We start from the raw sequence: 27,427 nt of genomic DNA, 5'->3' as shown, positions 1-27,427 counted from the left end.
TAAAAAATCTAGGTGTAGTCTGAACTAACATTTTGAGAGTAGCTATGTTGTGCATAATGTGAGAGGTGGCATTTGCTCAGGCTGTATTCTTCACATCTGCTCCCCTCTCGTCTACCTCTGGAATGTAGAAGCCCCTTTGAAACTAAGTCTACCACAGGGTGTCTGCTCCAGAGAGTAAAAGGGGATGTTTAGACCTGGTTATTCCTTCATAATGACTAGGTTGAAATGATCAAATCTGAAACTGCTTTGAAATAAGAATACAGGTATGCATTTTAAAATTGCAAAGAAATATTTTTTTTTAATCTGTCATTGTGTTATTTTGTTTTTCTTTGGGAATTTTGCGTGTGTTTTAAAGTCACTTGAGACCTAATTATATGAAACTACTGTTTCTGCATCAGCTTATCTGATATGAATGTAATTATATGAATATAATGTGATGGGGGAAGCACTAACCTTTGCTACTACTTTCAAATTATGTGATGTAATACAGTGGGTGTTGTCAGGGAAAATGTGAAGGTGTTCATTAAAATGCTGCATTTTCAGAAGAGCAAGGTAAATATTTAATGCCAATGGAGCTGCAAAACCAGACGGAATATAGTCAACTAGTATTGTTTGTTGTCTTGATAAAAATACTCAGTATTTTTACTTTATCAGCCCCTTCAATAGATTTCAGTAAAAGAATAAAACAGAATATTGACAGTTACATATAGTAGTAGTCTTAATGCAAAGGAATTTTCATACCTTATTTCCTAAGTGGCTAGATTAAAAGCTGAAGAACTGTGTGTGGGTTTAATTTGAGTTGGGTCACATTTTACCAGAATAACAATTGGAAGAAGTCTATTTCATCTTCACCTGACTCCTACAGTGTGGTTATAACCCATTTAACTTTAATAACTTCATCACTCCTGTGACTGAAATAAGACGTAAAAATTCTAGAGCATATGGAATTACAAACATAACTAGAAGGTATTAACAATCATTTGTAATAAAATCAGTTTTTCACAGTAATGAGAACATGTTTTGTATTTTACACAAACTAATTTCCAGTAATAGATAGCCTTCAATCTTCTTATAAGAAGAATGAGGTGAGATATGTAACCTGTATGGCACATAGAACCTGTTTCCTGATTACAGAATTGAGAGGGTATTGTGCCTCTGAAATTTTTGAGAAAATTTGTAGAGGGAGCAAGAGAAATATTAGCTTTTCTTGCTTCCTTCTAACCTTACACACAGCACAAAACAGTGGGAGGTTTAAAGAAATGGCTGTCATTGCAGTGTAAAATTCCAGAAGCAGACAGTAAATATTTAATAAGAATGAAGTAAGAAAAGTAGGATCAATGTAATCAGATAGCTACTAAGTTTTAATTTAGTTAATTGTGAAAATTAAATTTCTTAGCTGTTTCTAAGTAGAAGTGTAATAGAGGCTGAATTTACTGGATAGACAACAGTCATAAAAAATTAGGACTGATTTAAAATGTAGTTTTTACCAGCTTTTGTAGGATTAATTATGAGTGTATTTGACTTTGACATGAGACTTTGTACAGGTAATTACACAACATTTTCTTCTTATAGAAACTTAAAAAACTTTTTAGAACTTTTTGCTTCTTTCCTTCCAAGCTTATACTACCCACCATGGCCTATTGGCTCCATTCCTACATCCTCACCCTAACTCCAGCTAACCAAGGGATCAGTTGTTAGCTGGGAGAGTAGTTCAAGATGAATTTGCATTGACCTTGTGAATAAACCTTCTAGATCAGCAGAGCACATATGAATTTATTAGGAAACTTTCTTACCTGATCAAAGGAAGCGCAGTTGTTGTGCCAGTGCAGAAGTCCCTGATTTTCATTGCTGTATCAGTTCATGTCATCTACAAAGGCAAGACACTATTAGTTTTCTTTTTGTAGTTCAAGACAAGGTAGCATTGTTTGTTTGTTCAAGGCTATTTGTTTTATTTGCTTGGTTGGGTTTTAATTTTTTTTTTGTTTTTGTTTTTGTTTGTGTGTTTGTTCTTTTTTTTAAATTACTTTTAATGAAGGAAAACTATGCACCTTATTCTGGTATGCTACCCTGTTTAATTTAACTGCCTGATAAAATACTACCAACAGTACAGTTAGCATGTTGGTACAGCATGTACCAACAGTGTCTTTATGCTGTTTGTGCAAAACAATGGTGTTAGCATAACCACTACCTTCATAAAACATGTGAGTTCATCACAGTCATTAGAGACTTTTGAGATGCTAAAGTTATGTTTCCTCATTTTCATTTATAAGACCAACCTGATATTTTATAGCTTGCAGTAAACAAGATAGAAACCAGATATATATAGAAGAAAAAATTTTCTTGGAATACATAATTTTTACTCATTCTAAGCAGTTATATAGACAGTAAAAACACAGCAGAAAAATTCTTAGGAACACTTCTGCTGGTTCCAATTATTTATGGATCAGCATCAGTAACTTAGGACCTAATTTGTCCAATAATGAGCTCTCTCTATTGCTGAGGTAGATAACAAATGGTATAATACCCAACACCAGCTACTTGTTTCAGTCTTTGAGGAAGGTACTGTGAACAGTGTTTGTCTCAGACATTATTTAAACTGATGAATATTACATATGGCTTGATCTTAGAACAGTGGAACACAAGATCTGACAGGTTAAAATGCATTCTATACAGCTGAAGACTAATAGAGGTTAAGGAGGTTTGTGTGTTGCAAATTTCTTCACACAACTGTAATGTGGTAGTCAAGCTACAAATAGTATGTCTCTTAAAACAAATTGCTTGTGTGAGGAGTATTAGAATAGCACACAAATGAGAAGCCTAGGAAACACCCTTTTTTCTTTCTTCCATGTAGCAATGCAGAGGCATAAAAGAATGCAGAAGCACAAAAGAATGCAGACTGACACATTCAAGTCCTTAATTAAACATTATATAAAAAGATAACTTCTATTTTCTTTTATTGTAAAATAGTTTTTCCTTCAGAAAAGAAAGTCGACAGTGCTCATCTTGGTAAAGATTTCTGTAGTAAGCGAAGAGCTGCTATAATTTCCCACTCTAAATTATTTTCTTCTGTATTTTTCAATAAATATGCCATGTAAGAATGTAATTTACCAAAATAATCAGTTCAAGTTATGAAGTGTCAACCTACAGCTTTTTTATTTATTCCTAAATCAGTCAATTCTTTATTAAGAGTGAGTAGATAAACTGGTTTGTAGAGAACTATGTTGCAGATGACATCAACCTGTTCTTGTGTTCCCGGGATGATAAGGTCAGATTCAGCATTGTACAAATGCAGTCATGATGCCTTCAAGATCAAGTTCAGTCCACAATAGTCTTGCTGCTTTACTATAGCATGAGAACTGAGCTAATAAAACCTGACATCCTGCAAATTTGCTTGCTTACACTGAGTCATTTCTGCTGAGTACTATGTTTTAAGTCTGTTTTGATGCAGTACAAAGACTTTATAATTTTGATATTTATTTTTGGTAATGTAATAATGATAAGTCCATACTAGGTATTGATAATATTTCAACCACAATAGTTTGGTGCATGGTTTTTTCTTTATGTGAAATGAACAATTTTTTATGTTTTACTGGTGTTGCCTGTACTTAAGTATCTCTTGCACCTGCCAGTCCTGGGATTACCATGTGGTTTAAACTCATCTTTCTATCTGTAAGAAAACAGTTATCAAAAAGAAACACAAGTAAAAATTGAATAAAATCTGTAGGTTTAAATTACTGCAACTTCAGTCCATGTTCTGAAAACAAACATTACACTGCTGGAACAATAAAGGCAAAGAGGAAAATGAAGATATGTTCTTGGGAAGATTTCAAGCAATTTGGACTGAAACTAGGAAATTACTGTGTTGTGTAAACCTTTAGAGAATTTGTTGCTGTATTCACAGTCCTATGTTAAACATCTCAGCCTCCTATGCAATGCACAACACAGATGAATATGAATGAATTTTTGAACAATTAGCAGAAAACAACAGTCAGTCAGCTACTGAATTAGCTGATAAGAAATTCAAAGGATATTACTGAGACTTCAACCATGGATGCCTTTAAGAGCCTGAATGCCTGTGCTGCAAGAAGTAAATGCTTCTGTTAAAGAGTTATAGGTTTTATCCCTTTCCAGGGGTTAGGCTCTGTCAGTAGCAGGATTCCCTCCCAGCAAAACACAGATGAAAGAATATTGTGTTTTTTCACTAGTTTAAGTGTTGAGCTATAACTCTGTGAGTTTCTAGCTATTGGCTACTTAGACTTTTGAGTTCAAAGTAGCTAATGTCTCATGTTTCCATTTTGTGATTTCCTTTACTGAGATCTACACACAAAAACCACTTTCAGGGTAGTGAAGATTATATTTCTGAAAATACCAGTGCAAACAGGAATTTCCAATGCACTTTAGAATTACATGCAAGTATATATACAATTGTGGTATATGGTGTGCTGCCTATTGTCATGCATATAGGAAAATGGTGGACAGGGATGTACCAAGGGTAATATATTTCTCTTTCTCCTCTTAGATTGGTTTTATATTGGAAGCCTATGCTGCAATTTTTTACAAATCAAACATTTTTGTAAACAAGTTTGGTTACTCTCTATATGACAAAATGAGCAACTTATCCAAAATGCCTTCTCTTTTCCTTCTCAACTAGAGGGTACTTAATGTTAGGTGCTATTTTGTGTGTGCCACAAAGTGAGATTTGAGGAATTGTACTGCATTTTTTGATTTGTACCTTTAGCAAAAGAGGCAATGCTTTTCAATGAAAGTCCTGTGAATCTATATTGCCCTTGCCATAGTGCTTTAGAATGGAACTTAGAGCTTGTGGAAATAGGAAATGCTGACTAAGCACTTTTTCCCCTAGAATCTGTTCTTCTCCAGAGCCCAATTAACAAAAATACAGTTTTGAATTCAAACTATCCATTGTCACAGAAAATAACATTTTAGGCTGGAAACAGAGTTATATTTTTGTTAAACTGTTTTCAGAAATGCAGCTTATAAGTGTCCAAGTTTCACTAATGAGTCTTGCCTAGCAAAAAAGATCACATAAAATTTCTTAGGAATAGCTACTGTTTTGGGAGGCTCTGTTTTTGAGATAGCCAGTCTGGAATGTTGCTTATAAACCTCGTTTCTTTAGAGAGTACTAAATACTTTCCCTCTAAAGATTGCTTTTGCTTTTGAAATGTAATACAGATATCTCTTTGGATAAAACTTTGGTACTGGTTTTGTCTGTATTTAATGGTGCAAGGGTGTAATTCCTTTCCACACAACAAAAAGAGCAAAAGGCAGAAAAAAAGTCTAAAAATCACAGCTGGGATTAAAATTTCTTTCCAGAATATTCCTACATATTGACACTATCATTTAGAGGATAGTCCAAGGTACCTGCAGGCCAATGTGTTAGAATATACTGAAGCAATTTTATTAGGCAGGGAAGAAGTATCACAAAAAATATTGAGCAACAGTGCCTCTAAGAGGATTCATATGCAATGGACTTCACCAAAATATATAGGTTTTGGAAGCAAAGCCCTATTTGTTGCACAGGGTTTCTCTGAACTACTTAGACATGTCAAAAAAGGACATGAAAATTTTGACTAATGAATCTGCTAGTGTTTATCCTTCAGCAGTAGTTATGATGTATACTATACACAAAACTGTGTTTCTGGTTTGCTTGAGAGGTGTTCTTTGAGAATGATCAACAATGTTATCACAAGGTCTTTGAATCCTGATAGAAATGGTAGTGACCAGATTACAGTGCTGTGACTCACTTGTCCATAACATGGAAGTGTGCTGAAACCAGAATACTTCTCAGAAATTCTTCGCATTTTTAAGAAGGATGATGCTTAGCATGTCAAAACACAGTACTAAGTACTGTGGTCACAAATTCTTGACGGGTGGATAGAAAATCACATTCCTCAGTGTGCTGTAGGCTGCACAAGAATCCCTTCTCATAGAGAATCCATGGAATGATAGAGACTTTATGCTAACTAAAGTCACCATTGACCTGTCACCAACTGTCTTTTAAAGGCAAGTAACAGCCTGATAAACATAATTAAGGCTTTGCTTATGTACTAGTTTGCTTGTGTAGTATTAGTTGCATATAAATACAGAAAAGAAAAAGTCAAAACACCTACTGAGAGAAGATTTCTCAAATGTTGTATGGCACATATGCTTATATAATTTGACACTTGATACCTTTAAGGTATGTGCAATCTCAGCTTGCACATAGTTTTGTAATTCAGTAATTGAATAGAACCACAGGATTAAGAATGTGCTTAAGAAAATAATTTTTAAAATTCTACTTTCCCCCTAGTTTAAAATTTTTCTGATAAATTAATGAATGAATATTTAAAAAGGCAGAGTAACTGCACTGCTGTTTGTGAAACAAGATTTGGTTACCTGTGGTAATATGAGTGGTTCAGTGGGATATAAAAGGTAAAACGGAAAAATAACAAAGCTAATTTAAAAGGTTATTGTGTGATACCTATGCTGAGCCACCAATCTTCCTGATTGTCAGAACTCCTCCTATTAGGGATACCGGATCTTTCAGCTTTGCAAATATGCGTGCTTTGGGATACCAAGCTAAGTATCTAAGCCTTGGCTGGTAGAGTTGTTGAACTCTTAACATTTTTCTCCTGTGTGGTTTCCATCTAATTTATGAAATACAAGACCAGAAAGCTTGATAATGGTAATGGTATTTCTCTGTTAATTACAACATGATTGATTATTTTCTGCTTTTGGCACGACAAAGAAGGATTGTATCTCTTCTATTCTGCTGTAAGCATGATAACACCATTGCTGGTTTTAATAAAGGAGTTGTCTGGCAAACAAGTTCTTCTTTAGTAAAGAATCTTCAATGAATAGTAAGAGCAAACATTAAGCATATTTCATGGAAGGGTAGCCAGAGTCATTTAGTGTTGGGAGTTTAGTAAGACTTCTTTTCTTTGAAAGTGGAAGCTATGGAAAGCATGAGGCTTGATATAGCTTTTTGTTTCCTCCAGTGGTTGTGACAAGGGTTAGTAGACAAGATACAAATACACCTATACAATACGTAGAAGAGAGATTTTAATATCTAATATGTGCTACTTATATATCTTGAGGGTCTGTGTGTCGATTGCAGTTGTGTTGGAATGGGAAAATGAAATGGGTCTGCTTTCTTTGTATTATCATTTTCAGTCCATGAATGAGTTCCAGATGCAGAGTACCAGTTACTAATCTTGACATTACAGTCTGTTTTTAAAACATAAGAGCTTTGTTACTGGTATGTCTATGTATACCAATGCCATTCGAAAATTACCTGGAAAGCTCAATTCCACTATGCTTTATGGAAGGTAATTATTGGGCAGAATATGCATTACAGATGAGAACATAAATTACCCAATACCTATAGCAGTGCAGTTTGCTGTTCTAAAGACTACACTACATGTTCCCACTCCCCCAAGTCTAGTCATCCTCAACACTTGATTCTAAAACTCTCCATACTAATCACCTTTTTTTACACTCTTCTTTGCTTTTTTCTTGTGTTTGTAGTGAAAGTGTTTTTCCTTTTCTGTTCTATTTAGCCATTTTTGTATTTCGTGTGTTCTATACTTCTGATGAAACTTTTTATCTTTCTTATTGTTTTACCACCTTGTATTTCTGCAGAAAGTCTTTGGCACGCTATTGATATGCTGGCTTTAGTTTTCACAGCAGTTTCAGTGATGAAATCCATCTGATTAAAAAGTTTGAGTGTTCAGTGTTTTTATTTTTGCTCTCACCAATTTGACATTGAAGTCACCTTGTCTTGATTTGGCTTTATCGAGCTACAATTTTCAGGGTTATTTGTATGTCAATATGGCTGAGGATGCAGCAATATATCTACAAAATTGTATCATACCATCCACCAGCTTGTTTGAGAGCCTGATGTCTGAGAAGCACACCTTTTACAGTGTCTGAGCTATTTATGGCTCTTTCCATGTAGTTGTCTGCTAAGGATGGGAACTCCCAGAAGGCAGCATTCTGAGTGAAACTCCCCTGAGTTTGTCAGTAGGAAATTACTGGAGGGGTGAGGGGGAGGAGGGGCGTGCTACAGACTTCTTTATCTACTACAAAATTCACCACTTTGCATTAAGCACTTTAATCCAATTTTTCAATATATGGATAGAGAGGAAGATGCATTATTCTTTTTTTTTTTTCAGTACTTAATTAGTCAGAGGTGTGAATTCCTTTTGGAGAGTTCCGGTTTCTTCTCTCTGTGTCAAGCTCTGTTGTCCATGTTTTGATGGTTGGAATACTTATTTGGAGAAGGAAGATGAGGATTTCAATGGTTGCTTTAAATTACATAATTGTAGATGAAGCAAACTGAATTAGGTCTTGGGCAATTGCAAAAACTATGTTGAGTACATATCTACGTAAATAAGTAGGTAAGTATTTTTCAGAATTTAGAGTCATAAAAGACATAGCAGGATCTCTTATCTGTTTATCCTTGGAAGCTCTTGATATTCTACATTTTTATGATGATGATGATATATGAAAGCATATGGGAAAGCATATATGTATATATAGTTTGTCAAGGGTAGTTTTTTTTTAAATTTCAGAATATATCTTGGTTATGGAGACATGAATTTCTTCTGCAAATTTGTTCATATTCTTCTGAAAATAGGATTTTTAAAATTTTGAGGTAATTGACTGAATTCTACAATTTATGGGCAGCATAATAAAAGTCTTAAGTCCATATAATACCATCACCAATATGACAATTTTCAATAGCACCAAATACTCATGGTACCTCAAGACATGGTTATATTCCATATTGATCAGAGATATGTTGGATTTTTGTAATTTTGGGGTGGGTGGAAGCCCTAAATTAGTGTTGAAGTTTGCCATATGTAACTGACAAGGAGTAAGAAACTCCAGCTATTTTTCATGTACTTTAACTCAGTGAGGTACATTCTTCAATGAATTCATAACTTTGTTCCAAAACATAATATATGTGAAATAAACGTGATATGCCAGGTAGCTGTGTAGCCATTCAGAGGCTACATACAAACAGGCTGGAGAAATGAGCCAACAGGAGCTTCATGAAACCCAGTGATGTTTAGTACCTATAATATAATAAGTCCTGCAACTGTGGAAGATTAGCCCCAAGCACCAGAAGAAGCTGAGTGCTGACCAGCTGGAAAGTGACTTTGCAGAGCAGTATTTGGGAGTCCTGGTGGAAAAGCTGGACATGAACCAGCAATGTGCCCTCGTGGCAAATGCAGCCAAAAGCCTTCTTAGGTGTATTAGGCACAATATCACCAGCGGGTTGAGGGAGGTGATCCTTCCTTCTGCTCAGCTCTGGTGAGGCACATCTAGAGTGCTGTGTCCCAGTCTGTGCTCCCCAGTACAAGGGAGATGCGGATGCTTAAGTGAGAGAAGAAAAGGACAGCAGAGATGAGAGGCAGCTAGCTTGACCATGAGAGCATTGAGGTACAACCTATACAGTGTGGGTATTTTTATGGTGTCAATTTAGTGCATACTATCTTAGTATTTAACCCTGGATGGCATTAACTTCCATTGTGTGTTTTTCCTACTTTTGTTGACTGTTCTATCTTAACTGTAGGTTTTGCAACGCAGAAAAAATGTTTATTGTTGCATACCACCTTGCATTTTCAGGCCTCAGCCTTTTGGTTCTGTCCAATCATGAATATATTCAGGCTTCTATTTTCTGTCTAGTTATGAGGTCGCTTGTGTAGAAAGGCATATAAATTCTTATCCATATGTCCATCAATTTGAATGTACTTTGGGTGTCTAAAAAATCCTTGCTTGGGTTTCCGAATGATTCCTGCCAATGCAACAGTTAGAAGTAGCTGTAAGAATATCACTCCCAGTATTTTTCTTAGAAAAAGAAAAAACAAACAAACAAACAAACAATAACACACCCTATTTGGAGGAAAGGGTTAAACCAAGAAATTTTGGTGAGGAAGGGGATAATTTCACCCCAAGTGAAATTCTGGGAATAAAAGGAATGTGGATAAATCATTCTTGCCTAAGTCATTCCTAAATCATGCCTAAGTGGTTCATCCTCTGCCTGTTTTGGGAATTAGAATTCCTGTGTAGAGATAGCCACAGTCTCACAGGCATGCTTGAGCCTCCTGCTGGGAGGGAGAGGGAGATCATAAAAGCACATAAAAGCACAACCCTGTGCTAAGAGAAGTTTTTTGTTGTATCGGGGCTGTGAGCAGCCCCACCTCCACCCCGCTGGTTGATAGGATAATCGGAGCCTAAGGAGCCTGGGTCCTGTGTTTCTCTGGAGCCCGACATTATTGAGATCCTGAAATGAATGCACTCTTTGCATTTCAGCTGTGGTTGGGTGGTCACCCTGGTGACCTGTGTGTGTTGTTTCACACATCCCTCCAGAAAACAAGCAACCTGCCCACCATCACAAACCAAACCAACCAGTCATAAAAAAATCCCCCAAAATGTTATCATGAGATTTGTTTTACTGTAGTTAATAGCACCAGTACTGAGTACACAAAATACTGCATTTCTGTGATGTAGAAAGGAATGTCATGCTTCTGCAATATTGTGTGACACCATAGAGATGGGGTTTTTTTACTGTTCTGCTATGTCTAAGGTCCCACACACATGCAGACAAATACAGGGAGATTCAAACCAGGAATATTAGCACAACTACAAAACATGTTGGAACATGCACTCTGTTAAAAGAATAACTTGGCATGCCTGTCTTGTAATGATCTGATTGCTGTTCTTCCACAGTTAATTTGTCAGCATTAGTACCTAGTGTGAGATTGACAGCTTCAAGTTATATGTGCAAAACTCAGAAATTATTGCTTCTACTAACAGGGATTGGTGCTTTTGGCCTCTTCCCCCAACAAGGGCTTTTAGGCAGCTTTCAAAAGTCATCATTTCTAGAGGGCAACACTTTGATTTCATGTAATTATGAGATGTTGTGTCTTTAAAAATAAAATTATTTCTGTGTCACAATCGGTAGGTATGGATTTGTTCTTTTCCACACACAGCTCCAAAGAAAGATGTGGGTTGACTTTCTAGTTGTGGATGCATCTTTGAAACTTGACTAATATGCATATATATTGTGTACATGTATACATAATTTTTAGCAAAGTGTGTTTCTAAAATAGGATAAAAATAGAAAGCTAAAAAAAAAAACAAACTAAAAGAAAAAGGGACCTTCTCCTTAGTTAAGATTTCCCAATTAATATTACAATTTTATGATCAGGGATTATGCCTACTCTTCAGGCTTGATGCCAGTAAGAATATTTCCATGTCAGTGGACTTCAAGACTAATTTGCTGTGATTACCAGGGAATTACTTTGTCAGCCTTCCTGTTCACTTTTGCAAGGACAGACCTGTTAATTCCAACTCATTTACTTTATGTGGAATGAAAGGTAAATTCAACAGAAGTGCTCAAAAGCCTCAAGCTTTTACTAATAACAGTTGATCTTAGTTCTACATACTGTACTCATAGGATAAAACATCAAACTGTGCTTTAAAAATGACAGGATACTTAATTCATCAAACAAGGGCATTATTGCACTGCAGCAAAGGGAATGCTCATAGCCATGTGCACACTAAGTTTTTCAGCCAAGAGATATAGCAGAAACATTAAATCTGAAGGTTGTCTTAGCAAAGTATCTTCTACAGACATCAACAGAGTAAGACAGAGTACTCGCTTCGAATTTTGAAGGCAGCAGTACAGAGGAAGGACAACCAAGTACATGATGTGTGCTTCAGATTAGAAACAGAGGTTATAAAACTGAAAATATTTAAGAGCACAGATTTTAACATCACCTGTGTTTACAATTGCACGTGACATAGGAGAAATTCAAGCAAAATGCAAATGAATTATTAAGGTGTCAGCTGATTTTATATTGACAGTAATTATTCATATAAGTAGTCCTTTTCTTTAAAATTATGATACCATGCAATACTGATATTCTGCATCATCTGATTAGCACTTTCCTATCTTTTATAATAATTTTTTTAAATCTAATTTTAATGCTTTAGATTAATTTATAGCTCTGTTATAGTACTATGCAGCTGTTAGAGAAATGTATTTTTTATATTTATATATAATTAATATAATCTGGAATTTTTGTTTTTAACTTGATTTAAAACTTCAGTGGTCAGTTACTTTCTTCAAATACTGAGACAGAGTTGGAGAAAAGTGAGAAATATATTCAGATTAGTGCTTAGCTTTTGAAAGTGGTTGCTATCTGTGGTATGTTTCCCCCATACTAAAATGGATGAAAAGAGATCCATGTTTTATAATTGCAATAGTGATTGCTTGAATTGACAAATTAATCACATATTTTAGCTTTAACATACAAATAATGGAGGCTTTTATTCTGAAAGTTTATTTTTTAATACAGATTAATAGCTGTAAATAAAAAAATGGAATTTAAAATGAGATTAACTATTGGTTATGTGTCATATTTATGCTTTTATCATCAGACTTCAAAAACATGTGTACAATCATGAACAGAATATTTTTTTTTTAAATAGAACTCTAATTTGCAGCAGAATTAATTAATCTGTGTTCTGTTTATCTGAGGTTAAATTTCCCTGCAGTTTGTGTTATCAAGGAACAGGTTTCAGTAAACAAACCTGATCATCCTTGTGTAGATTTTAGTGGTTTATTTTTCTTATATTTTTTAAGCAAAATAAAAATTGCTCTATCTCTGCAGTGGTTTTATTTTGTTTTCTTTCAAGATGTTGTCATAGGATCATGGGTTGGGAGGGACAATTAAAGGTCATCAAGACCAACCTACCTTCAATGACCAGAGATATCTTCAACTAGATCAGATTACTCAGAGCCCCATCCAACCTGACCTCGAATGTTCCCAGGGATGGGGCATCTGTTACCTCTCTGGCCAACCTTTTCCAGTGCTTGTCAGCACTCATAATCAAAAATGTCTTCCTTTGTCTTGGTTTCAGCTGGGATACAGTTAATTTTCTTCTTTGTAGCTGGTACAGTACTCTGTTTTGGAAACAAGCTAATGGTTTAGTTGTTGCTGAGCAGTGTTTATTCTAAACCAAGGACTTTCCACTTTTCCCTGCTCTGCCAGTGATCAGGGGCACCAGACACTGTGAGGGAACAGTGCCAGGACAGCTGACACACCCTGGTCAAAGGGATATTCCAGAGCATAGAACACACTCAGGATATAAACTGGTGAAATTGTCCAGGAGGAGCTAATTGCTGCTCAGTGATTGGCATTGGTCAGTTTGGCGATGAGCAACTGCATTGTCCATCACTTGTTTTTCTTGGGTTTCATTCCTCTTTCTCTCTACTTTTCATGAATCTTATTCTTATTTTAATTGTTAAGCTGTTCTTAGCCTACAAGTTCTACTTTTCTTGTGATTCTCCTTCCTACCCCACTGGAGGGAAAGTGGGGAAATGAGGTGTGAAAAAGTGGCTATTTTTATGGTTCTTGGGTGCCAGCTGGAGTGAAACCACAACTTCCTTATATGTGGCCTAATATGTGAGGCACATGGAGGGGAAAAACAAATAGGACTCTTCATTCTGAAGGAGGTGGTGCTGAGTCATACTTACAAAAAAGCTGGGCAAAGATTTTGTGTCTATTTCAGTTGTTATGCTAGGTATAAGTTGAGGGAAAATGTAGCAAGAAGTTCAGACAGATCATGACAATAGTTTTTTTCCATTGTTCCTGGTGTTGTCCAGTCAAGCTTCAAGCATATCCAATGATGGATATTACATAATGTTATCCTGTTATCCTCCGATCATTTGATTCCTCTCACTGTGATTTTTTTTTCTAATATCCAATTGAAATTTCCTTTGCTGCAGATTCCATTCCCTACTTTTTTTTGTGTGTGTGCATCTTCCAGTGGAATCTGACTCTATTTTCTCCATATTCCCCATATTCCCTGTTGTGTGGTTGTGGCACACTACTCTTAAGGAGAAAGGAGCAGCCAAGATAGATAAATTCTTGTGCTCAAAAGGAGGAAGAAAAGTCAAAGACCCTGAAAAAGCTTGCCCCCCTTAAATTCTAGGCTTCTACAGTAGTGGCAGGCTGCAATAAAATCTGTTACTGATCTTCAGGTTTTAAGACTGGATAAATTAAAGTCTTTTAAGTCCCTCCTTTGGCATCACAGGCTTCAGTCCCCTAATAATCTTGGTGCCTCTTCTAAGAAAAAAACCAATAAATTACTGTCTTGTACTAAGGAAATTAGACATATACATGCTCCTATAACATGCTGAAGTAGTAGAGAATGCTCACTTCTCTCAACCTGCTGTAGGTGCTTTTAGTGTGGAGATGGATATGTGGTTGGCATTCTTTCAACTACATGCATATACTGCTGCTCTGGCTCAGCTTTTCCACCGAAATGCCACCCTCTAGGTCCTTTGCTATAGATTTGAGTGAATGCATCTTAAAAATAAAATGGAAGAAAATAAGTACTCTATTTTAAGTAGAAAAGAGATTTCATTGCTGAAAGCCACTGCTCACTTAACTGTGTGAGGACTGGAAATTTCTATACTGCTGAACACAGAACTTACATGACCTTACCTGCAATGATATGTGTTCAACTACTTAATAATCCATGAATGTAACTGAAGTAGTGAAAGTTGCAGGAAAAGATAGAAGTATGGACAAAGGAGTGCAAAGTGTCCTAACAGGAGAAATAAGAGACCTGGAAAAGACAGAGAAAAGAATGTTGCTACTTGCAAGTGCTTGAATTGTAGAGCTTGTCAGAGCATCTTTATACAATTGTATGTTATATTAATTATCTTTTACCATTAGGTGGTAGTATAATAGCAGATATACTAAAAAAATAATTTTACTAAATGCATTTACTTTACATATCTATAAGTTACATAAAATATAAATTATGTTGCTAGTGTTCTTCCTTTCAGACATTGATATTTTACTTACAATGCTAGTAGTGCCACCTATATTGGTACATTGTTACAATTTTAAAATCTATTCTATTGAAAACATATTTTGGAAATTGGTAGCTGACAGAGCTGCCATAATTCCAAAGTGGTCTCTATAGGTGTTATATATCTTATAATACCCTGGGCATAAGTGTGTGTATACTGGCTGTACAGTGAGTAGTATTAGGATATGCAAATCATGAAGACCAGAAAAGAGCACTGGAGTAGAAAAACTGCAGCAGGAGGTGGATGAGCACATTTTCAATAAATATTCTCATATCATAGGAAAGTCTCTAAAACTCTAATTATAAATCCCTAGCTTATATCTTACCTCCACTGCCTGTTTATATCAATCCTTGTGGAAGACACAGCCCACCAGTATTTTCTTTAGAGTGGGTTTTAAATTACATAAAGTAATTTAAAACCCACTCATAGAGTGTTTCCAGTTGTGCTTTGGCCTCAGGAGTTAGTAAAAATACTCTTTCTTTATTATGGCATGAAAATAATATAATGACATTGAATTTGTATTAGTCTAATATTATATTTAACATTCATCTACAATAGAACCACATATTAGACTGGAGTAATACATTTTTTCCTTTCAAATTTAAACTTTTGTGCTACTTTTGACTTCAGACTAGATGCAATCTTTTCATTGTAGTAGTTTTTGCAAGCTCCCCACTCTGTCTTGTGTCTGTAAAATCTAGTAGATTTGAAGGGAGGAGGAGAGTCGTTTATTTTGCTTATCTCTTGTTTACTGTGTAAGAAGAAGGTGAATTTAAAATGTTAATTCTGTGGCTTAATTTCATTATCATCTTGGTTATTTATTATCTCAGGTTTGTGAACCAGTCATCTATTCTTAACTTCAGAAGCACTCTTCCTGGTTTGTTATAATGCAGGTTTTAATTCTGTTCACATTCTTTTTATACAATTCCAGGCTTCCCAGTGGGCTCTTATACCTGACTACAGTTAGTGGTTGTTCCAAAACATACCACTGCAGTTTTGACTTGATTATTGGCACTTAAGTGGTGAATCATCCTCTGTAGAAATGTACATATCTTATCTGATTTTATGAAGCAGACCTTGTTTGGTATGCCGTGTTTTTCTAATACACACACACATCCCCTACCTCCCTAAGCAGTTTGGTCATTTTTGCTTTATCAATTAAATTTCTTGTGAAGTAAAGGAGCATATCATATACACGTTCTAATTTTTGAAGGTTTTAGGAGTCTTTACATGATTCAAAATATTGTTTTTTGATCCACAGTTTGAATCTAAGATGTGGATCTGAAGTTATTATTTCTATGCTGTAATAAAGATGAATCTATGTCTTAAGATATTTGTCATTGGAAAATCAGCTGCATCATGTTCACTGTGTATCTTGAAATATACAGAAGAGTTAGGCTTTCTGTGTCTGTAAGAGAAGACTCAGGGAACAGCAAGCTTCTCAGGAATGTACTAGCCTTGTGTATTAAGTCCATAAAGTACAGCCTCAGAGAAAATGTTCAGTAAAAGTAGAACTACCAGACTGAGCTCAGATTTTTAGATGGAATTTAAAATCTTTTTGTCACGTGGCATGTTTGGAAATAATAAACACACAAGAAAAAGCAGAGCAATTGCTATCATTAGAGGTGCACTACTAAATATTTTTCTGATTAAATAAAAAATAGATGCAATAGAAAGTTAAACAATCAAAGAATTTCTCAAAAACTATTACAAGTGTAGTTCTTGTTGAACTGCTAGGGAGACTGCTTTATAACATACAGTATACAGTAATAGGCTGACAAAGACAGAAATGTATGAAAAATAATGACCCAGTCATAGAGACAAGTCATATTGTGTAACATAGTTACATGAGTTTACATAGTTACATCAGCATAATTTTACAGCCAGCCATGCTAATATGTGTTATTTGACTTCTCTGAGGTGTTATGTTGGGTTTTTTTTGTTGTATGGTTGCCCATTATCTAGCTATACTGCTGCTAATCTAAGTATTTTGATTACATGTTAAGTTTTGAATTTGAATGATGCAGTCTTTATTACAAGATGAAATTGGTTGGTTTTAAAATCAAGGAGTTACATTATTTTAGAATATATTCAGAAATAACACATGCATTCACTTTCAATTTCTGTTCCATATGAACCGATGTGTTGGCAGAATTTAACATGGCTGATCTGGTATATCTTGTCAGCTTGTCTTATTTCATCTAGTGTGTTTTCCACCTTGCAAATCTTTAACTAGTTATAATTCCTCAAACACTTCCAACACAAGTATCTGATATTGTTTTATTAACTCTCTTTAAAAGTATTGAAGTATTGTAGCTTCCTGATTCACATTGCTATACTTCATGCTTTCTATACTCTAAAAGTATGGCCATGCTTTGTAAGATTTACAAAAAATGTAAACATTTTTTATTACCAAAATTTTGCTGAATGCTTGTGTTAGTTTACAGAATGTTCAAAAACATTCTCCCACCACAGCCCTAATCTCAATCTGTATGCTCAAAAGTTGGAAATATCTGTATGAAAACATTTTACAAGCTGTTAAATATTTCTCTTCTTCAAACTCTATAAGTACTGCCTCTCAGCATAGGTTTCACCAATATACTTTCAAAAGATAATTTTCTTTAGGCCACATCAGAATTAAATTCTGTTTACATCTGAACTTGCTAACCCACATATAATAAACTTTCATACATATTCTTATTAAATTGATCTGACCTTTCATTTCTTCTTTAATAAATTTACCTGTGTAACTATCAGTTATGTACTTTTTATGTTGCTTTGCAATATTTGCCCATTCCCCACATAGTGAAATTAAGTTGTTTTCATGCAATGAAAATGGACTTTTCCTCTTGGAATTTTATTGTGTCATTTGAAAGATGGTAATATTTGGATAACTTAGAAATTAATATTTCTCTTTCTAATTAATGTTTATTAATGCTAATTTAATATTTAGCATTATTGATAGAATATGTGCAACAAACTTCTCAGATTTCTTCCTGTTTTGTGGATCTTCAATTTGTCTGGGTAAATAAATAATGATTTATATAATATTTTTAAAAATCCATTATCATGTTTAAGCTAGTCAAAATGTGGGGGACCTCTTCAAATAAAAATAAACTCAGAAGATTGTGAAGTATTCTTCCTCGGAGAAATTCAAAAGCCATCTGGATGTGCTCCTGGGCAACCAGCTGGAGGTGGCCCTGCTTGAGCAGGGGTTTTTTACAAGAAGAACTCCCAAGGTCCTTCCAATCTTAGGCAATCTCTGTTTCTGTTATTTTTGCAGTTTTTTCTTCACCGTTAGGTGACAGGATATCATGCAGTTTCATCATACCCTCAGTCTGTATTACTGAGTGGTGAAAGAGTGATTATTTGCAGTTTCATATTTAGTTCATATTGATGTGTGTGTGTCGTGATACTTTGTGTAATTTTATGTAAAAAATCATCTGAGAAGAAGACAGCATATTTCTAAATCCAAAATGCTAAAATTCTAGAAATGTGAAATGCAGCTAGTATGTTTTTGAGAACACTTTTGGTAAAAATTTTGATTGTGATCTGCTACTGAATATCTTTGGAAACAGCTGATCACTGTTAGAGTACAGGACAGTGCATAATCACCAACCTGGCTGCAGCAGCCGGGTCAGTCCCCAGCCGTAAGTCCTTTGGCCCTGTGTTGTGTCACTTGGAAAGCAGAGGGATCACTCACACACAGGAATAAACTATTAAACACATCTGCCTCTGATTCCTCTTCGCTGTTTTAAATACATGAATTTGGCATATTCAATGGTCTTGAATTTAACTTCTAGGCACCTATTTATCAAAATCTTCCAGTCCTAAGGTGTTCTATGACTTCTGTTTGTTAGTTTGCTTTTCTTTTTTTCTCCCCAACATTATGAATAGGAGTTCAATATGTTATCTCCTTTTGTCCAATATATATATCTATTTTAGGAAGTAGTACACATCTTAGACAAGGTGATGCTGGGTATATTGATATGATGATTGGGGAAATGATTGCCAAAAGGAACCTCATCTACTTAGATGAGAAGCATCTCCTGTATTTGGAGGAAAGAAGTGTGTTCTAGGAGTTCTCTGTATTTTTTTTTTATTATTTTGAGAGGAGTATGGTAGTGTCCCGACACTTTTCTTAGGAAAAAAAATTATTTGTTAATACACAGTTTAAAATATTTTTAACGTACTGATACTTATGTGGCATGGGTTGCAATACTTCATTCTCTCTTCATTCTCTCTTTAATAGTTATGGTGGCCACTTATCTTCAAGGGATATCCATACAGAAAATTGGGAGACAGATTAGATTTTACATAGAATCAGAGACTATTAATTTCTCCTGATAATCTTGATCATCAGGGAAAATTGTGTTAAAACTGAAAATTTCTTTGGTTTCAGGTGAACTTAAGTCATCTTATATTTCAGCTGCTTCTAGTTAGAACACATACAGTTCACTTGTTAAAGACAAGACCCTATATAATATTCAGTTCCATTTTCTAGAAGTGATGCAGGTAGTGTCTTGTGTACTGTTTCTAAATTGATGTCTAAAATATTTTTCTGTGACCTGTATTCAAAACTGAAATTTAAATTCTGGAGAAGAACAAATATATGTTATCTTTCCCCCCACCCCCAACCTTTTAAATTCTGTTATTGTGTGTCCTGCTGTTAAGAAAGACAGTAAAACTGCAACCATTTAATAATAAAATAGGGAATAGAAATAGAAAAAACAAAGCATCCAAGAGATAAGAAACAGTCCTGGAAAAAGCCACTGCATTATAAAAAAATAAATTATACACAGTGCATTATTACTGTCCATTATGAATTGTTCCAGTTTCAAATGCCTTCTTACAGATGAGGCAATTCATTACACAAAACCCATGATCTTATGTTTCACATCACAAAACTCATCAATTTTACTTCACTAAGTTTTCACTGGTCTTTGTGAAATTATTCTCAGTGTACATAAATGTAAATGAGGATACAATCAGGCCTTGGGACTGAGTCTTGATCTTGTAAAGTGAAGCTGTCTGCAAACTCAAGAATGCAAGGAGAATAGTAATTATCTATTGTAGCTGATGTTCTTTAATGTCTCAGGTTTAAATAGGAAAAGATCAAAGAGTCATTGCACTGTATCCTGATAAACCTGAAGGCACAGCAGTTATTGCAATCTATCAGCATGATCCCAGCTCAGATTCTTCTAAGAGACTAAACAGTGAAAGATTTGAAAGATTCTTCTGTCCAATCCAGCAAAGCATTTTACACAAAAAACCAATGATTATAAGAAATAAACTATTACATAATTTATTTGCTGAAAAAGGCTGCACACAAAGACTTTTTTCCGTATTCTTTGTGTCACACTTAACACAGTGGGATTCTAATTCTACCTGGAAGCAAAATACTAGTTTTAGTATTGCATATTATAAGGGGATGGAAATGGTTCTGTATACTATTCACACTACATGAGTTTATATCCGTAATCTTAAGGATGTTTTTTCCCTCCTTTTCCTTTAATGCAGATGCTTGATGTGATTACTATTATTATTTTTACTAAACTTCTTCTCCCTTTTCTTTTGCTATGAGGATTCACACGAGGACAATGCTAGTAATTAAAAGATGAGGAACAGCCTTTGCCTGGACAGTGTGTAGAGGCTCTTCATGATACAGAACCTGCTTTTTATAAACCTAATCCTTGTGTTAGGAGCTCCTTTGCTCATAACAAAATGAAAATAAATAGAAACTATTTCCATCTCCATTCATGATCTACTCTCCACTGGATTATCCTTTTTGTTTTCTGGATCTGCTTTCTAAAAATGCCACAGGGTCCAGACAAAGTGAAACAATTTATTTATTAATTTTTCTCTTCCAATTGAATTTCTAGCACCCAATTTCTGTTTTAAATTTTTAATGTCTTTATGTCACTTTGAGAATGCAACATAAATAAAAAAAATATATATTTCTTCATGGACTGATAAATTCAGAATGTCAACAGCTGTTGCTCATCTTTTTGGTATACATTTCAAGCTTTTATTTCTGGGTCATAGGAGTCAACAAAATGAGGTTAAGTCAGAGCCTGCATACTTATGAGGTTTAGAGAGTATATTTGTGTGACTCTGAAGGGAGATAAATGTGCTATCATGAGAAATAGATGCAAGAATCTGCATTAGTTGCAGATGTTTATAAGCTAACAGAAAAGAAAATGCTTGAAAATACACTGGTAATCCTTACTTGCAGGGGACTTTATGAAGTCCTCTTCAGTACCTCACATGGTATAAAATATTTCTGTATATTATTAATAACAAACTTCTTGATACCCAATCTAGAAACCTCCTTGGAGGATGTAGGCTTTTGGAAATCAATATATTTGATAGAAAAATCAGCAGAAAAGTATCTTGTGGGAACATGAAGTGTGTGTGTTTATGATTTTATATATGTATAATAGTTGTATGTATTTGTAAATATTTGGCAGTAAAAAAAGACTGCTCACATGATGAATCTGTCAGCTGCATCTTTCTACAAAGTAATTGGGATGTCATAAAGTCTTGAAATGTTATAATTTTCAGTTGTATTCTCTTTAAACACTAAGATGGCTATGTTCTAATCTAAAGTTTTTTAATTGTACTCATTTCCAACTGTCTGTTTTTTGGTCAGCATCGTGCTACACAGGAAAGATGTGCTCAGGAGTGGAATCAAAGTCAGTGATATGATCTGTGGTGAAAATTTGGAAGAAAATAGTCTTCAACATTAAGGGGAAAAACCAACCCTGTGTTCAAGCATGTAATTCTTAGTCTTCATTGGAAGAGGTCTGTTTTCTGTAGGCAAGATGAAATCAAAACAAGGTATTAGTATCAAAAGTAGAGATTTTGAAACACATATTTGGAGAGTAACTAAGGTGATAATATTTTCTGTAAAGTAAATTTAAATATAGTAAGATAACCTGCTTTTGGCAAAGAAATTATTTTTTGTTAGATGGTTGACTGTCTATTATAGAATTAAATTTATGTGATAACACATTATTCTCTTAAAACCCCCAAAGTAACTTTCAAGATACGTGAATAAAAACAAAATAAAACAAACTCCCAAAACAAACCAGCACTGAATAAGTTTCCTTAATATCAAGAAACATCTCTATAGTTAAGACTTCTGCTTAGAGTGTATATTCTGTTTATTTTAGCATCTTTCCAAATGAAAAATTCTCTCTGTAATCAATCATTTAAATGTACAGAGAAAGTAATTTCCTCAGATTAGAGATCTACAGTTTCTAGTCACAGAATGAGTGCTAAGTAACAGTTTACATCCTCTGGCACTGTTCTGTGGGGACAGTAAGTCACCAGCAGATTTCATTGACACCTCAGTGAGAAACATTGCACTGGCTATGAAGTTTCCCAGATTTCTGTGGGGCTTCTTCACAGTAAATGTAGACTTTTTATTGACAGTCACATCAAATGCCTAATGGAAGTGCAAACCTGTAGAGGAAACAAATGAGACAGTTCTTGAGACTCAGTGTTACCTAGTCTGGATAAGAAATAGGTACTGGAATTCAGATCTAACAAAAAAAGGATTTTCTTCCCTTTTATAGTTCTTTTGTATGTTTGCCACTAGTATCCTTTCTGCAGCTGCTGACTGCCAACAGATGGGGTTTCGTCCCAGCTTTTCCTGAAAACTTACCTTTTTTTTTCCTGTTCTTTTTATTTTTTTTTACACCAGCTACATTTGTGGCAAAAAAAAAAACCAACAACAAAAAAAACCAACAACAACAACAAAAAAAAAAAAAAAAAAAAAACACAAAAAAAAACAAACCAAAAAAAAAACCCAAAACCAAATCAAAACCAAAAAAGGAGTGTTGTTTACATGTTCACATAAGTTCACATGTTAACAATTTCAGAATTTCATTGTGTGAGTTCAAGGTACAAATGTATACCCCTCAGATGGAAGGGATGTGCTGCACAGGAGAGGTAACATTTGTTAACAAGCTGATGTAACACCTACTGGCTGCTATGTAATGACATGCTAGATAAAAAACTTATTTCCTTTGCCTCCTCCTCCCTTCACCACGCTCTTTCCCCTGGGGACACTGGGTGAACAAATGGCACAAGGTGCTGTTGTTCCTGCGGTGTGCATGGTTCCCCTCCTGCCATGAGGTCTGCCAGCTCCTGATCATGACAAGCACAAGTGGAGGCTGGTGAATGAGGATTCTCAGCACCTGCCCCATCTGCTAGGCAGATGGTTGCACATGTGAATTTATTGCTGCATTGATAAAGGACTTGCTCTGTAGGTAGGGAGTTGCAGATGACAAGGTGGGGAAAAGGTGAAGGGACAACATCTGCATCAAGATATACCAATGTTTGTTTAACCTTTGTATTCCTTCCTCCGTAATCCCTCTGGTGCTCCATTTCTATGGTGTGTATTTTTTAGCATTATGGAATTTTTTACTTTTCTGTCTCTTTTTTTTTCTTCATTTAATTTTATCTTTGTACCCAATAAAGCATTTCATCTTAATAGACTGCTCAAAGCAGAAAAAGCAGTCTCTCCTTGTTTTACTTTAAATCCTGCCTTTTCATTTGAGGAAGGGAGAGAAGCCTGAATATTGAAACTTACTGGCAGCCATTACATTTTGTCTTACATTTTAAATATGTAGATATTGTTTATGGAGAAAGGAAGGAAGAAAACTTGGCAGAGGGACTCAGGTCATGCCATAGAGAGTAAATGAAGCATTGTTTTTACTCCATGGGACAATCGTTGAGCTGCTGGATCTGCAGCTTAGTGGAACATTGCAAAACAGACACAGTAGGGGGTAAGAAACTAAGCTTTATGCAACTCTAAATTATCTACAGACATGCAAAACTGTAGATGCTCTGTCCATTAGTGAGATATTTGCTATTTAAAATTCCTTCCTTTCACAAAGTTATGCCTTTGTGCATCTACATCCATGTTTTGTCCTCTTATTTAAAATATGTCAGCTGAACTAAATCAAGGAACTCATATTTATAGTTCCCATGAAGATTCTAAAGCATAATTACTCTATTATAAAGCCAAATATGAAGAACACAGTTTTTATGTAGGTTTTTTTTGGGTAAGGTTTTTCATAAAATTTAGTTTCTATTGGTTAATTTCTAAAATGCCCCAGACATTTGGGTTAGTCCTTTATTTTTGTGCTGCCTAATTGAAAAAAAATCATCAACTATCATAGTCTGGCTTGCAAGAAAACAGAATATTGTCAAAATACAAAAATCATATAATATGAGAAAAAAATTGCTAAATAGACAGTGATGATTATTTGATAACAACTTCTCTTTGCCTATGTCATGCTGTTCAGTGGTAATATAGCAGTATTTATTTTTTCTCCTGGTATATAAATGTTGGCTATTGGACAGAATAAACACAATATTTATACAGAAAGAGATTATTGCATCCAGAAAATGTTACATCTCGTGTCTGAAGAGCGGAGTGTTGTGAATATAGTGAGTGTACTGTGTTGTATGTTTATTTAAAAGGGAAAATTATTCTAGCTCCCACTGATTATGGAATTACAGACTGCTGATGGCAGCATGGAAACTTATTAGATTGCAGGTCAATTGTGACCCTCCTCCAAATAAGGATAACTTCACTGGTTAATCAACCTCTGTGCATGTCAGATAGTGCCAGAATCTGTAGCTGCTAGCTCCAGGCTTGCTATTCACATAACTTATGAAAATATTTTTTTTATGCAGAGTTTTGCTTTTCCTGCTCCCCTGTTCTGCACTCTGCAAAACCCTGCCCAGCCTGGCATTTCTGTGGGGGTTTTTTTGGTTTGGTTTTTTTTTTTTTTTTGGAGGGTTTGTTTATTTTAATTTAAAGAGTGAATTTGGAAATGGTAAATTGGTTATCTATCTATCTATCTATCTATCTAGATATGTATGTATTTATAAAGTATCACTGGAAAAGTGCAGAGTTTTACAAACGTAGTCCTGCAATGACTCCAGCGCAAAATCTGTAATTCCATAGGATTACAACATAGTTTATGAAAGTGACAAAGTTGTTATGGTCCTGTGAAAGACAAAGGCTCTTTTATTTATGTTTATTTTGCAATTTCCTGGTAAATTAACCACAATATAGTCAAAGCTTTTCTTCTAATTACCAAAAAAAAGGAACTAAAGTTTTGTGAGAGGTCCAGTATGCTTCTTTGGTTCTAGATGTGTTTCAGCATGTATTTGTCTGGCAGGGTGAGTTTATTACAGGGTGATTAGCTATTATACTAAAATCAGCCAGCATCATAATATTTGAACTGTTTCATTGAAATGATATTTTTCTAAGTATTTGGACATGCATCTAATGATTGATACTTTTCAAATTACTTTGGGAAAATTCATCACATTTAGTGTTCTTATATGATGAGGTACTACCAGTTTAAATTAGGATATACTGCTCTATCAACAAAAGAAAATTTTTAGTCTTTTGGATTATCTTTTCGAGGACATCATGAACCTAGAAATACTCACGTAAATGTACATATATATACATTTATCAATATAAATATGATAGCTATTGTAAGGGAATAGATTTTCCCCCAAGAAAGTAAGATATAAGATGACATATTAATTAAAGATGTTAATACAGAAACTATATTTCATTTGTTCTTAGCCATAGTGATGCTGAAATTTTAATATAGTTTAAGTATTGCCAATAAAAATGAAAAGTGCTGCAAAATATGCAAAACCATTTCACATCTGTATGTCTTGAAATTGGAATTTCTCTAAGTGCTGGTTTAATAGACCAAAAAAACCTCAATCAATAATCCTAAATTAAGTTCCCATTTTTGCAAGGTCAAAATGAAAGAAATAGAAGCTTCAACAAAGGGAATTATGCAGTGTTTATTGAGCTTGTATTAAGTGCTATAAATGTGTTCAATCTCACCTTTTGTCTGTTAGAAAAACATAGTTCTATTGAAGTGAGTGGAAAAACCTTTCTTCTCTGTGTTTGCTTTTAAAGATATGGTCTGTGTGGATGGTAAATGGGTTTGACAGAAGTGAAGTAATTCAAAGCCTGTTCACAAGTAGAATTGTTTTACATCCTCATGAGGAGAAAATATCCCTTCATTTTCTTTATAGAAGGGCATTAAGAAGCTTTAGCATTGATCTATTTGGAGCAAGTTATCCATTCACATAGTCCATTCAGACTGTAAGCATCCATCTGTAAGAAGACTGTCAGTTCTTACTGAAATATCTTTCATGGCATTAAGTAGGTGGTAGAGAGTTTTGCTTCTTTACAAGCAGGATGATATATTGATTATCTGAAACAAAATTTGCATAGAGGTGAAGGAAAATCGTTATTACTTGGTATGGTAAGAGACAGGCAGTATGGAAAAAGCTATTACACAGTATTAGCTGACAATCATTGATTAGTTATAAAGCTGATCACATCCATGATGATATCACTCTATAATTACTTTTCTAGAGAGAGAAAATAACCCAGACATTCCAGGAATATACAGGGTTTAGTATAAATTAAAAGATATTATAGACTTTATGTGACAATTAAGTTTTGGCAGCTGACCAAATACCTAGTTCATTCAGGGTCAAATTTAATCCATGTTTCAGTCTATATTCTTTTCCATTAATTTAACTTCAAATTTCTTTGAGGTTTTTTGAATATTTTCAATGTTAATTAAGGGTTGTAGAATGATGTTTTAGTTTTCACATCTGTGGAGTTATGTTTACAGTTCTGCTTATCTCTATGCTTACAAATACAGCTATTGCATTACTTGATCTGATGTTTAGTTTGCATTCCAGATTTTATTCTCATGCACACAGATGCTTGTGTTGTTACAGGCCAAGCCTAAACCTATTGGAGAATTGGGTTAATCAAGGTAAAAATGAGAAAGACTTTAATAATGGTCTTATTACAAATAGAAATAATATTATAACAGAAGCATAAAAATTTCTAGATGACTTGCAACTATGACCTAAAAATGTATTCAAAGGCCTTTTAGGTAGATGAGATAGTCCACAATACATTTATTCACAATAAAACCAAAAAAAAAAATCCAGTTGTAGGATGTGCCTTCCTGTGGCTAAAATTTTCAATATTCTGTTGAATACAATAATGTTTCTATGTGATAATTAATATATTTAATTCTGAATCATAATGACTTGAACATGGTTTTAAAATGTCAAGTTATGAAAACACAACTTGATTGTAGACAGCTGATTGTAGACAGCTCTTAAATCTGGTAAAATAATATTCTATTGGTATATAGTGATTCTAAAATCAAGTAAAATATATCTAAACAAGAATTAAAATACTTTTGACTCTTTATCTTATGCAGAAGGCAAGTCAACCGTTGTGTTTGTTTGGAGACGTACTAAAATTTCTGCCACCTGACGTTTAACTCCAGATTCAAGCTTTTTTATTTGCAAGAGTATAAATGCTTTCTTCAGAATTATTTCTCAAATTAAACATCTTTAAGGGTTTAAATTATTATTGTGTCAGTCTAACACAATTTTTGGTGGGGTTTGTTTATTTGTTTGTTTAGTAATTTCAGAAACCAAAGT

At 34.5% G+C, this 27,427-nt stretch overlaps 1 protein-coding gene across 8 annotated transcripts in view; it reads left to right on the top strand.

The window, feature by feature from the left end:
- Positions 1–27,427, top strand: part of PCDH7 (protocadherin 7) — a 261,100-nt gene that overhangs the window by 185,457 nt on the left and 48,216 nt on the right. The gene's annotated exons all lie outside the window — the stretch shown is intronic.

Source organism: Passer domesticus, chromosome 4 (genome assembly GCF_036417665.1).
Source record: "Passer domesticus isolate bPasDom1 chromosome 4, bPasDom1.hap1, whole genome shotgun sequence".
NCBI classification, from domain to species: Eukaryota; Metazoa; Chordata; class Aves; order Passeriformes; family Passeridae; genus Passer; species Passer domesticus.
This window is presented reverse-complemented; position numbering and strand designations above follow the sequence as displayed.